At 34.6% G+C, this 12553-nt stretch overlaps 1 protein-coding gene across 1 annotated transcript in view; it reads left to right on the forward strand.

The window, feature by feature from the left end:
* SBF2 (SET binding factor 2) overlaps positions 1–12553 on the forward strand; it is a 481484-nt gene that overhangs the window by 139938 nt on the left and 328993 nt on the right. The gene's annotated exons all lie outside the window — the stretch shown is intronic.

Raw genomic sequence — 12553 nt, forward strand, 5'->3', positions numbered from 1 at the left:
ATGGATCATAGGAGACTAAGGAGTCATGACACTAAATGCATTTTGGTATCCTGAAATAGAAAAAGGACATTGGTGGACAAATAAGAATCTGGATAGAGTCTGTAGCTTAGTTAATAGTATTTTACTGATGATAATTTCTTAATTTTGACAAATGTACCATGGCTGTATAAGATGTTTAGAGGAAACTGGTAAAGAGTATACAGGACTTCTATTATATTTACAGCTTTTTTGTAAGTCTAAAATTATTCTAAGGTAAAAAACTTATTTAAATAGTTAAGAAAAGAGTTGTTAAAAATTTGTCATAAGAAAGGGCAGCATGCCCATATAGTTTTATTGGCCTACTGCCCTTTCAATTGTAGCTCATTAACAAGCAACTGATAATTCTTAAATTGCTAGAACAATTCCAGAATGTTGAAAATACAGAAAGCATTGCAGTGAATTATATGAAAGCAGCATCAGTTTAAGCAGTAGTACAGAAAACCTAATGAAGATAGGAAAAAAGAACAAATAATAGGTGCAAAAAGCCTAAGCAAAGTATTGGATAATTGTAGCGTCTTACAAAACTACCCAGATAATAGGGATAAATCTTCAGGTTTTTCTACTGATATTAAAGAGGAAGAAAGCAGAACAAATATTAATAGTATGTTATCCCCAAAGTATCTGTCATAAATAAACTATTAAGAGGAAGAATGAATATTTTTACTCAGCAAATTGTGTTTGTGAGGTAGGCCTCATGTCTCATTTCTTGCTCCCATTTCTTTTCCTCAGTAATCTTCCTTATTGCCTTTCTCTTTCAAAGCTGAACATTCTTAGATTCAGTTTTGTAGTATCTTGTGATACTCTAATCCTGAAGCATCCTTTGCTTCCAGTAGGGACAATGGAGGGAGGGTTTCCTTCAGTTGAGTCAGGTGGTTGGAATGGTGAAACTAGGCAGGGAGAGGTAAAGCCAAAGTAATGAGCTACTTAAGAGGTGATTCATGAAAGAGGCAAAATTGGGTAGCTGCTGGAAGAAAGCAGGAGAAAGGTGTAGATAAAGTGTGTGTATGTGTGTGCTGCAGCTGCACAGGTATGTGCCTTGTAAACTATGCACCTTTCTAAGTTTGCATACTAATGTAATTTAATCTTTGATGAATAAAACTACTCAATATGAGTATCAGTTCTCATAATATGCTGTAATAAGCGATATTTCAAGTAATATGCAGGGTGTAGGTAGAAGGGCCAACCTAGATGATTGTGCTGTTCATACTTCCATGTCTTCATCTTCAACCCTAGTGTATTTACATTTGTTATATATTAGAAAATCATTTCATTAAATTTGCTAAAATTGTGTGTAAACTGATAGTTTCTGATAACTCAAGTGAGAGCCTAAGGATTCTCCTATGAGGAAATCAAAAACCTTTTTTTTAAAACATTTTTTTTAGATTTTTTTTTTTCTTTTTAATGTGGACCATTTTTTTTTTTAAAGTCTTTCATTGAAATTGTTACAGTACTGCTCTTGTTTTATGTTTTGGTTTTTTGACTGCGAGGCATGTGTGATCTTAGCTCCCTGACTAGGGATCGAACCCACACCCCCTGCACTGGAAGGCGAAGTCTTACCCACTGGACCGCCAGGGAAGTCCCTCAAATGCCTTTTAACAAAGATTTTTTTGATATCTAACTTTTACTCCCTAATTGTTTTCTTATTTGGCCTATTTTTAGGGTCTTGGTTGTATTCTGCATAATTGAGGGTAATGAACAAGTGATGATGTTGGTAAATTCTCATGATTCAAGTATGAAGCAGATTTTGAGGACCTGCTTTGAGTTCTAGCTCTAAACTCTAAAACATATAAGAGATATACAGTTTATTCTACAGGTCTCCAAGTAAATGCTTGGTGGGTACCAAAGAATATTCTTATATCAATGTTAGTTGTTTTGTTTCTAAAATAGTCAGCCTTAGGTGAAATAAGTGGCCAACTATGAGCCAGTCATCTTGAAAATTGGCTGTGAGGGTACCAGCTCTTGAGTACCTTTGCCTTGTAGTTGCTTAAAGTTTCTCCTTCTTACCAAGTGAAAAAAAAATTGTTTCTTATGTAAAGGATGTTAAGGCTTTATATATAAATGTCCTGGGGAGAAATCGTAAACATTCCCAAACTCATATTAAATCCTTTCTTAAGAACAGAATTGAATTGACAGAGAATACTGTATAGAAAATGGAAAGGGGCTTCCGTGGTGGCACAGTGGTTAAGGGTCTGTCTGCCAATGCAGGGGACACAGGTTCGAGCCCTGGTCTGGGAAGATCCCACATGCCGCGGAGCAACTGAGCCCGTGCACCACAACTGCTGAGCCTGCGCTCTAGAGCCTGCAAGCCTCAACTACTTAGCCCACGAGCCACAACTGCTGAAGCCCGCGTGCCTAGAGCCCATGCTTCACAGCAAGAGAAGCCATCGCAATGAGAAGCCTGCGCACCACAACGAAGAGTAGGCCCTGCTCACCACAATTGGAGAAAGCCCGCACGCAGCAACAAAGACCCAACACAGCCATAAATAAATAAACAAACAAACAAACAAACAAACAAACAAATTTATTTTTAAAAAAAAGAAAATGGAGAGACTGGGGAGGTTTAAGGAAGGAAGAAGGCTGAGCAGGATGGAAGAAGCAAACCAGTTTTGCCTGAAGGTTTTGACTATTTTCTAAGCGTATTTCAACCATTACCTCTCTGTGCTTGATTATTTTCTCTTCTGAATGTCAATTCCATGTTCACAGCAGCATTAGTCACAATAGCTAAAATGTGTAAGCTACCCACGTGTCCATTGACTGATGAATAAAGAAAATGTGGTATATACATACAGTGGAATATTGGCCTTAAAACAGAAGGAAGTTCTGTCTCATGGTACAACATGAATGAACCTTGAGGTTCATTGTATGCTTGTACTTATATGAGGTCTCCAAAGTAGTCAAAACTCTTAGAAACAGAAAGGAAAATGGTGTTTGCCAGGAGCTGGGGGGCCGAGGGGGGAGGGGAAATGGTGAGATGTTCAATAGAGTTTCAGTCATGGATAAAGTTCTAGAGATCTGTTGCGTAACAATGTGAATATTGTTAACACTATTGAACTATACTCTTAAAAATAGCTAAGATGGCAAATTGTATGTTATGTGTTTTTACCACGATTAAAAAAAATTTTAAATAATTTATACTGAGGCCTGCCTGCCAACATAATTCTGATTTATATGATTTGGGTTGGGGTCCTGGCATTGAAAAATTTTAAAAGCCTCCCAGGAGATTCCACAGCATAGTCAGGTTTGGAAACCATTGAAACAAACAAACAAACAAAAAAACCCCATAAAAACATTTTTTAAAAAAGGAATTGTAAGATAAGCTGCAAAGTAGATGATATCAGGTGATCTTGTAAATAATTTCTTTCCTGGAAATTAAATATTCTTTGGTTTACCTACTGTTAAATTCTAACTTACTAAACAATCATTTATTAATTCAGCCATAAGGAGTTGAAATCAGAGAACTCTTTTAATAGTAAATTGAAGAAATTCGTAAAAACAAAAGTATCAAGTTCTCCTATGAATGATTTTCACCAATGCCTACATGCTAAGAATTTTTTTTTAAATATTTATTTATTTATTTATTTGGCTGTGCCAGGTCTTAGTTGCGGCACGTGGGACCTTCGTTGTTGCGTGCGGGATCTTTAGCTGTGGCACGCGAACTCTTGAGGCATGTGGGATCTCATTCCCAGATCAGGGATCAAACCCAGGCCCCCTGCATTGGGAGTGTGGAGTCTTAGCCACTGGACCACCAGGGAAGTCCCAGAATTTTTAAATCTACTTTTAACTTTGTAGTGGTATACATATAGTTAAATAACATTTATTTAACCTAAACTTTTCCTTATTTGAAATATTAAATGCTGTTCAACTAGAATTATGCTTGCTGTTGTTTTATACTTCCAACATTTTTATCTGTACATATTTCCATATTGTCACTTTCTGGATTTTTCAAAATAAAATTTGTTTCTAGTTTGTTGTTGATACTAGTATTTACCCATGAGAATCATAAATGGTGAATATATTTGATGCAAAGGCAAGGGGTAAGGGAGTACTGAGACAATTTTCATCATTATAGGGTTTTAGAAAGTATGGTGCAAATCAGAGTCTCAGTTGAAGGTGGCAGACTTCTTCACTGAAATATATTAATAATACAATATCATTTTAATTTTCTGAGTCTGGGATTTCTGTCTTAAATAAATGCTAATATAAAACTGTTTCTTTGAAAACAGTTTTCGTCCTGAGCATTGCAGAATATCTACTGGCAGGATATTAACTTGGAATAGCAGACTGTTCTTTTTTTAGTAGCCTTTTTCCTGCAGATGTGACTTTAACAGAGGAAGATTTTTTGTTGTTGTTGTTGTTGTTGTTTTTCTTTTGTGCTCCCAGCAGGTAATCAGCAGTAGAAGTAAAGACAACTGTCATTTGTTAAATGAACTCTGTTCAGTTTAGATATAGAATGTGTACAACTGTTTAAATGTGATTTCTAGTGTTCTTAAAAAGTTGTTTGTTTTTTGAAACTCCTCTAGGTAAATTTTAGAGATAAATTTTGAGTACCTCAATCATATCACCTCTGATTTTTGGTAGGGGGGAGAGAGCAAATATGTTTAGTTTCTGTTCTAAAATGGGAGATGAAAATTTGATGGTAACATTTCCTATATCCAATTATCATATGACATTAGAAAAACAGGATGTATGCTACAATCAAATATTATTTATTACAGAATCTTAAAAATGCTTTGTAAATACTTTCCCCTTACGTTGTAGTATACACTTTCTGATCACATTTGGAATTTGATACTAAGGCAGAATTAAGTTGCTTTATGCTAAATTAAGTATTCAAAATTTTATTTAAATTTTTTTATTAAAGATTAATATCTCATTGAATAGGAATTTGACCCAGGCTTACTTACATATGTGTGTATGCTTCTAACTCTTATCCTGACACTTGACTTTTTGCATTTTTTCTTTGTTGTACTACAGTCCCTGTCGTAATCTGGAATGCAAAAAGAACTTCCGGGAAGGACATAGTAGTACTTTAAAAATGTGCAAATAGGAATAGAGTCATCAGTCAGTGACTAAGGATAGCTGAATTCAATTTTGCTGATGTTTAAATTGTCTAATGTCCTGTCTTTCAGTGAGACCGACATTTGGCATTCAATATCTGGGATTGTGGGTGAGGTGAAAGGAAAGCTGAATTCTAATAATGAATCAGGGCAGGAACTGAAGGAGGCTTTGTTTGTTTCTTTAACTTGTTTTATAATAAGATCAGTTGTTTCAGTGAATAACCAGGTTGTAGTGACATGAGGGATTGCACGTTGCTTGTGGGATGCAGAACGACGTAGGAACGGCCAAAATTCTTTTCATTTATCATGAATTCCAGAAAGAGAACTTTTGACCAGAAGTATCACATTCCTTTTTTTTTTTTTTTTAAACTAAACACTATTCGTTCCTTAGGGAATACAGCATTCCAACTTTACTCGAAATCCCAAATGGAATCATATTGCATGATTGTAATCAAAAAAAAAATGTGTAAATAGCACCCAAGAGAGACTCTTAAGACTGCTTTACCAAGGTTAAATACAACTTTGTGACTCTAAGCAAGTCCATAACTAATTCTCTCTCTCTCCTCCCCTCCCAGTAACCACACCTAATTTGTATTGGAACTTTAATTCAAAATTCATAAACTTTCAGTCTAATTGGGAAAGAGGAATATCAGTGGGTTAACACGCAACTAACAGAAGTATATAATGGCCCTGTTTGTGATTTTATTTTTTATATTAAGCTAAAAAGCAAAATAGGACCAGGGTTTGAAACATACCTTTTGTTTTGCTCCGTACCTCATGTGCCAATACTATGTTCAAGGTAAAGATCACTAAAATGGGCTTTTGTCTAGGTTGAACTGTTTATATTTAGCTCTTTGATCTGGGCATTTCATTTAATTTCTCTGAGATTTAGTTTCCTATCTTTTAAGTCCTCCTTTTTTTTCTAATAGAATTTTTCTCATCTAGTGTATAAGAGAAAGGCCTGTTGATAGTTTTCATATTTCCGAGGCTTCTTAAGATCTAAGTTAGGAAAAAGCAATAGTTAAGAAACAAATAGATGAGTATTATTGATAATTTATATAATAGTGTCTCTAGCTACAGCAGGAACTGAAAATTAAGTAGTTAAGACTTGAATTGCTTTGGAGGGTAGGGTAGGATTTTATTCGTTAGGAAGAAGGTGATGGGAGGAAGTGAACAGATAAAGGTAGGATTGTCGGAAAGATGGGGACTTCCTTTAACAGAATGACCTGACTGAAGCAGAGACGCAGGGAGGTGGAAGTGGGGAAAAATGGAAATTAAAATTGCATAAATTTATGAAGCCAGCTAATGGATGGCCTTGAAAGTGGTGTAAAGTGTGTATTTGAATTAGGTGGTAATAAGAAGCCATTACAGGGCTTCCCTGGTGGCGCAGTGGTTGAGAATCTGCCTGCCAATGCAGGGGACACGGGTTCGGGCCCTGGTCTGGGAAGATCCCACATGCCGCAGAGCAGCTGGGCCCGTGAGCCACAACTACTGAGCCTGCGCATCTGGAGCCTGTGCTCCGCAACAAGAGAGGCCGCGATAGTGAGAGGCCCGCGCACCATGATGAAGAGTGGCCCCCACTTGCCACAACTAGAGAAAGCCCTCGCACAGAAACGAAGACCCAACACAGCCATAAATAAATAAATACATACATAAAAAGCTAACCTCCTTAAAAAAAAAAAAAAAAGTGAAACACTAAAAAAAAAAAAAAAAAAAAAGAAGCCATTACAGATTCTTGAACAGGAGAATAACATGACAAAAGAAGTGTTTTAGAAAATTAATCTATCAGTGCTTCATTGGAATGTTTGGAAGAGAACATCTGAGTTTTCCCTGATGCATAAATTCTGTCCTGGCATTGGAAATCAGCAATTCTTAAAGAGTTCACATTTTTCCACTGTATTTAATTATCTTACCTGGTATGTGACAGTCAACTTTATTTATGTATTCTTACTTTCTGTTTCAGAGCAGCATCACAGTATAATCTTTTAAAAAAAATTTAGCAGACACTTAGGGATTCAATTTGAATTAAAATTCAGTCACATTTGGTGCTACAAATGCAGATACCTCAACCAAGGTAATACTCAGATGAACAGATATTTTATGAGCACAATAGTGTTTGTAGTGGTTTCATAACTTACTTCTCTGCATAATCACCAGCAGGTTTCTTTTGTTGTTAGTTGGGAGATCCATCCTGATTGTAGAAACATTGAAGTGTGAAAGGTATGTCTTAGAACAGAGATAACATGATGTTTTTATAATGCTTATAGCAATATTATGTGTCTAGTAGATTTGTAGTCTCAGTATTTTATACTAATAATTGAAGTAATAAAGTAAGTGGGGAGTGTTGTAGGATTTGATATCCAGAATTAACAGGAAAGAAAAAGTATACTTATCAGAAACAGAAAATCAGATATGTATACTATTAATGAATAGTAAGTGAGAGTGTAGTGTATTTCTGTGTGTGCACACGAGCCAACAGCTTTGGACCTCAGATCTTTATGTCTAAAATGAGGGTAGTGGGGCTTCCCTGGTGGCGCAGTGGTTGAGAGTCTGCCTGCCAATGCAGGGGACACGGGTTCGAGCCCTGGTCTGGGAAGATCCCACATGCCGCGGAGCAACTGGGCCCGTGAGCCACAACTACTGAGCCTGCGCATCTGGAGCCTGTGCTCCACAACACGAGAGGCCGCGATAGTGAGAGGCCCGCGCACCGCAATGAAGAGTGGACCCCGCTTGCCGCAACTAGAGAAAGCCCTCGCACAGAAACGAAAAAACCCAACACAGCCAAAAATAAATAAATAAATAATGTAAAAAAAAAAAAAAAAAGGAATAAAATGAGGGTAGTATTTCTGGCCCTGTCATCTTCCCAGGGTGGTTGTGAGGAACAAAGGAAAGATGATGTATTTTAAATTTACTTAAGAGATTATATAAACTCTTAACATATTACCCAAATGTATTTATTATCATTATTATTACAATTACTTCTGAAAATACACAACAATATATTGTAGTTCTTTATTAAAAAGATGATTTATAGAATAGATTAGAATTGCCAGTACTTGGGATAGGAGTATACATTTCTGGGATTAATTGAATGTATTATTATTTAAGAGAAAACATCTAAAAGAGTGTCACATTTATTTGCTCACTGCAGCCAGGAATTCCAGTAACAGTGGTGAAGTATTCCATATCATAATTAAAATAATAATATAAAATAAACCAAAAGGTTCATACAAACTCTGTACAGACGAACTTATTTCCTTGGTCAGGGACCAGTGAAATTCCTTGGTGCCTGGCAAAAGCAAATGACCATGTATGTCCTTTAGGGCATTCATAGATCCCATAGAGTAAAGCATCTTCTGCTGAAGGTTGTACACATTGTAAACCATAGGAGGAAACTACCATGTGGAGAATGAGTAGACACAATAGGCAAGAGAATAACTACAACAAGAGCTGGAGATAATAGAAAAACCTTAAAGAGACTGTAAAACAAGTTTGAGACTCACAGATATAGAAACCAAGCTAGTAGTTACCAAAGGTGAGAGGAAAAGGGGGAGGGGCAAATTGGGGGTATGGGATTAAGAGATACAAACTACTATGTATAAAATAGATAAGCAACAAGGATATATTGTATAGCACAGGGAATTATAGCCATTATTTTGTAATAACTTTTAATGGAGCATAATCTGTAAAAATACTGAATCACTTTGCTGTACACCTGAAACCAATATAATATTGTAAGTCAACTATACTTCAGTGTAAAAACTTTTTTAAAACCAAGTTTGTTTAAAATGATTAGAAATTAAAAGAAGGAATAGGAACCATACTGGAAAACTTGTGTATTATGAAGAACAGGGAGATTTGAAAGAGACCAAACAATGCTTAGAAATGCAAAAATACAGTAATTGAAATTAAAATGTCAGTGATTTTCATTCACCAAATTTTTGCATTCTTTCTATGTGCCACAATGTATATCTTACTATAGTATTGTATAATCATTTGAAGAGAGAATTAGTTAATTTGAAGAGAGATTTGAGGATACAACCCAGAAAACAGCACAGATAAAGGGAAAAAATATATATAAAAAATGTTAAGAACATGGAAGGCAGAATTACAGGGTTCAAATTATGTCTAATTGAAGTTTCAGAACCAGAAAATAGAATGAATGAATAAGAGACAGTATCTGAAAGGAGGGTAAAAGCTGTAAGTTTTCAAAGATTAAGGAAAATCATGAGATTTTAGATTGAAGAAACATACTGTGTTCCAAACAAGATGCATAAAAATAAATCCACACTTAATAATAATATGTACTATTTGTTGAGCACTTATTATTTGCCAAGCATGTTCTAAGTGCTTTACATGTATTGTTTAATTGCTTCAATAATCTTCGGGAAAAGTACTATTCTTGCTCCTATTTAAAAACTGAGGAAAGCCCAGAGAAGTTAAAAGCTCACTCAAGTACACACAACTTATAAATGATGGAGCCAGTATTTTAACTTGGGCAAATTCCCCTGATAACATTGGTCAAGAAATGGTAGAAGTAGTACACACGAACAGTATTAGAAATATAAAGGGCTCATGTTGAGATTTTTAAAAAATTATAATAGCAACTTTGAACAGGTTTATTCTAAAAATGAAAATTTTGAATAAAATTTAGAATTTCTAGTTTTCTAGAAAAATATACATTACCAAAGTTGACTAAAGGAAATAGAAAATCTAAGAGAACTCTAACTGTTAAAGAAATGGATTCAGTTTTTAAAAACTGTATGTAAGAAGCATCATTCTCAGTTATTTTACTTGTGAATTTTACCAAAATTTCTATTAGTAAGTTACCTCTGTCTTATATGAAATGTTCCAGAAAGTGAAAAATTGAGTGATTTTCCCGTTTAGCACTTATCTCTAACTTATGCTTTACTGCCCTACTGGAAAATAATCCTTATGAGGGCAAGTGTCATGCCTTACTTATTTGCCAACTGCATCTTTAGCATTTAGTGGAATACTTGTCATATGGTAGGCTCTCAGTAAATATTAATATTTGCCTGAAAAATATAGCAATATTTTAATTAATGTTTTAAACATAGTTAGAAATATTTAATAGTCATATTCTTTTTCCTTATTTGACCTATCATAATTCTTATAGAGAAATATTATATGAAACAAGTTTGTGTATATTTTGATATTTTATGTTTTATTGTGTGCAAATATTTATTTTATGAGGCTTTAATAAAATACATAAGATTTTAAAAGTATACCATTTTATTTTTTATTTTTTTATTTTTAAAATTTATTTATTTTATTTATTTTTGGCTGCATTGGGTCTTCGTTGCTACGCACGGGCTTTCTCTAGTTGTGGCGAGCGGGGGCTACTCTTCGTTGCGGTGTGCGGACTTCTCACTGAAATGGCTTCTTTTGTTGCAGAGCACGGGCTCTAGGTGTGCGGGCTTCAGTAGTTGTGGCACGCAGGCTCAGTAGTTGTGGCGCACAGGCTTAGTTGCTCCATGGCATGTGAGATCTTCTTGGACCAGGGCTCAAACCCATGTCCCCTGCATTGGCAGGCAGATTCTTAACCACTGCTACACCAGGGAAGCCCAAAGTATGCCATTTTAGATGTGTTAATTAACTCAATGCATGGGGGAATCCTTTCATGATATATACGTGTATCAAATCATCAGGTTGTACACTTAAAGTATCTTATAATTCTGTGTGTTAATTATACCTCAGTAAAGCTGAGGGAGGGGGGGAAATGCCACCCATAAAAGCATATTATTTTAAGCATGTATATTATTATTAGAGAATGATCTCTGTCAGATACAACAGTTCTTTGATGCTTTAAAAAGATAAAGAAAACTCCTCTTTTCTTTTCTCCATCATAAATACACAGTTTTAATGCATTTTTTTCCTATTGATACTTCATCCTGTTTTCAATATACTAAGTTTTTGTCTTAATAGGAACATTCTCTCATATTCTTTTTCTTTTATGTACTTTATTATTTAAAGACCTATGTCAGATTTAAATGATTTTGCTTTCCCTCATCTTACCTTTTCTGTTTCTTCTTTTTGCCTGTGTGTTCTGTTTCTTGCATCCTACAAATTTTACTTTCTCCGAAGATGTGTTTGCTAATCGACTCACCAAAGATAGCAGTTATCCTTATCTGATTATAAGTGTCAGATTTATTATCAGGTTTTTTGTTTTCCTTTCATGAGTTTAAATAAAGGAAAAGTCAGATATATTTTAGAAACCAAGGATTCAATCTTATCATGTATGGAATGTGACATTTTAGCTCATGGCTAGTGTCATTCATATTTTATTCCTTGAAATCAGAGATTTTTCATCTTTCTGCAATTCAGAGGAACTTTTATGTTCAAATTCAAGTATGAAGTTTAAATAAAACATAACCGGTTTCTTCTTAAATGAAGAGGAGTTTTTGTGCTTGATAGTTTTTTTTTTTTAATAATGAAAACATCTGTTTTCTTAAGAGCACTTAAGTTAAATTTTTGTTCTTAATTTATTTGTATTTAAAATCCAACCACAATTACTTACTTCCAGAGAGGAATTGTTAGTGAAACTAAGAGTTATTGGCACAACATCAAAATTGTACATTAAATAAATACGTGTGGGTGTAAAATGATGTTTCTGGTGCTTTAGAGAATTAGAAAAGAAACATTGGTTCTCTGATTTGAGTTATTGCGCAGTTTTACTGAAGCTCATAAAATGTGTTCTTGTCTGCTACTTCACACTTATTTCTGATATATGTAGGAAATCAACCCCATCCCTTAGGTAAAAAAGAAATTATTTATATAATATTTCCTACCTGGAAAAGTTTCTTCTTTTAGTTTAGAATTTAAATTCTTAGAATATTCATAAAGTGTTTCTATGAAATCATCTAAAATTATATTATTATTATTATTATTTTAATGTCTGAAACATTTATATTAACATATTTCCATACAGATAACCCAATGAAAGTTTAGTATTAGTTGTTTTGTTTGTTTGTTCTTTTATACTGCAGGTTCTTATTAGTCATCAGTTTTATACAAATCAGTGTATACATGTCAATCCCAATCGCCCAATTCAGCACACCACCATCCCCACCCCACCGCAGTTTTCCCCCCTTGGTGTCCATATGTCTGTTCTCTACATCTGTGTCTCAACTTCTGCCCTGCAAACCGGCTCATCTGTACCATTTTGTACATATATACAATGGAATATTACTCAGCCATAAAAAGGAACGAAATTGAGTCATTTGTTGAGACGTGGATAGATCTAGAGACTGTCATACAGAGTGAAGTAAGTCAGAAAGAGAGAAACAAATATCGTATATTAATGCATGTATGTGGAACCTAGAAAAATGGTACAAATGGTAAAATTATATTATTATTAAAATTAAAATGGGTTGCTAAATTTAAAATATTCATTTTATGTAGGATATCATAATTTTAACATTTTATTAAATCACTGA

The sequence above is a fragment of the Balaenoptera acutorostrata genome, chromosome 9 (genome assembly GCF_949987535.1).
Source record: "Balaenoptera acutorostrata chromosome 9, mBalAcu1.1, whole genome shotgun sequence".
Lineage (NCBI taxonomy): Eukaryota > Metazoa > Chordata > Mammalia > Artiodactyla > Balaenopteridae > Balaenoptera > Balaenoptera acutorostrata.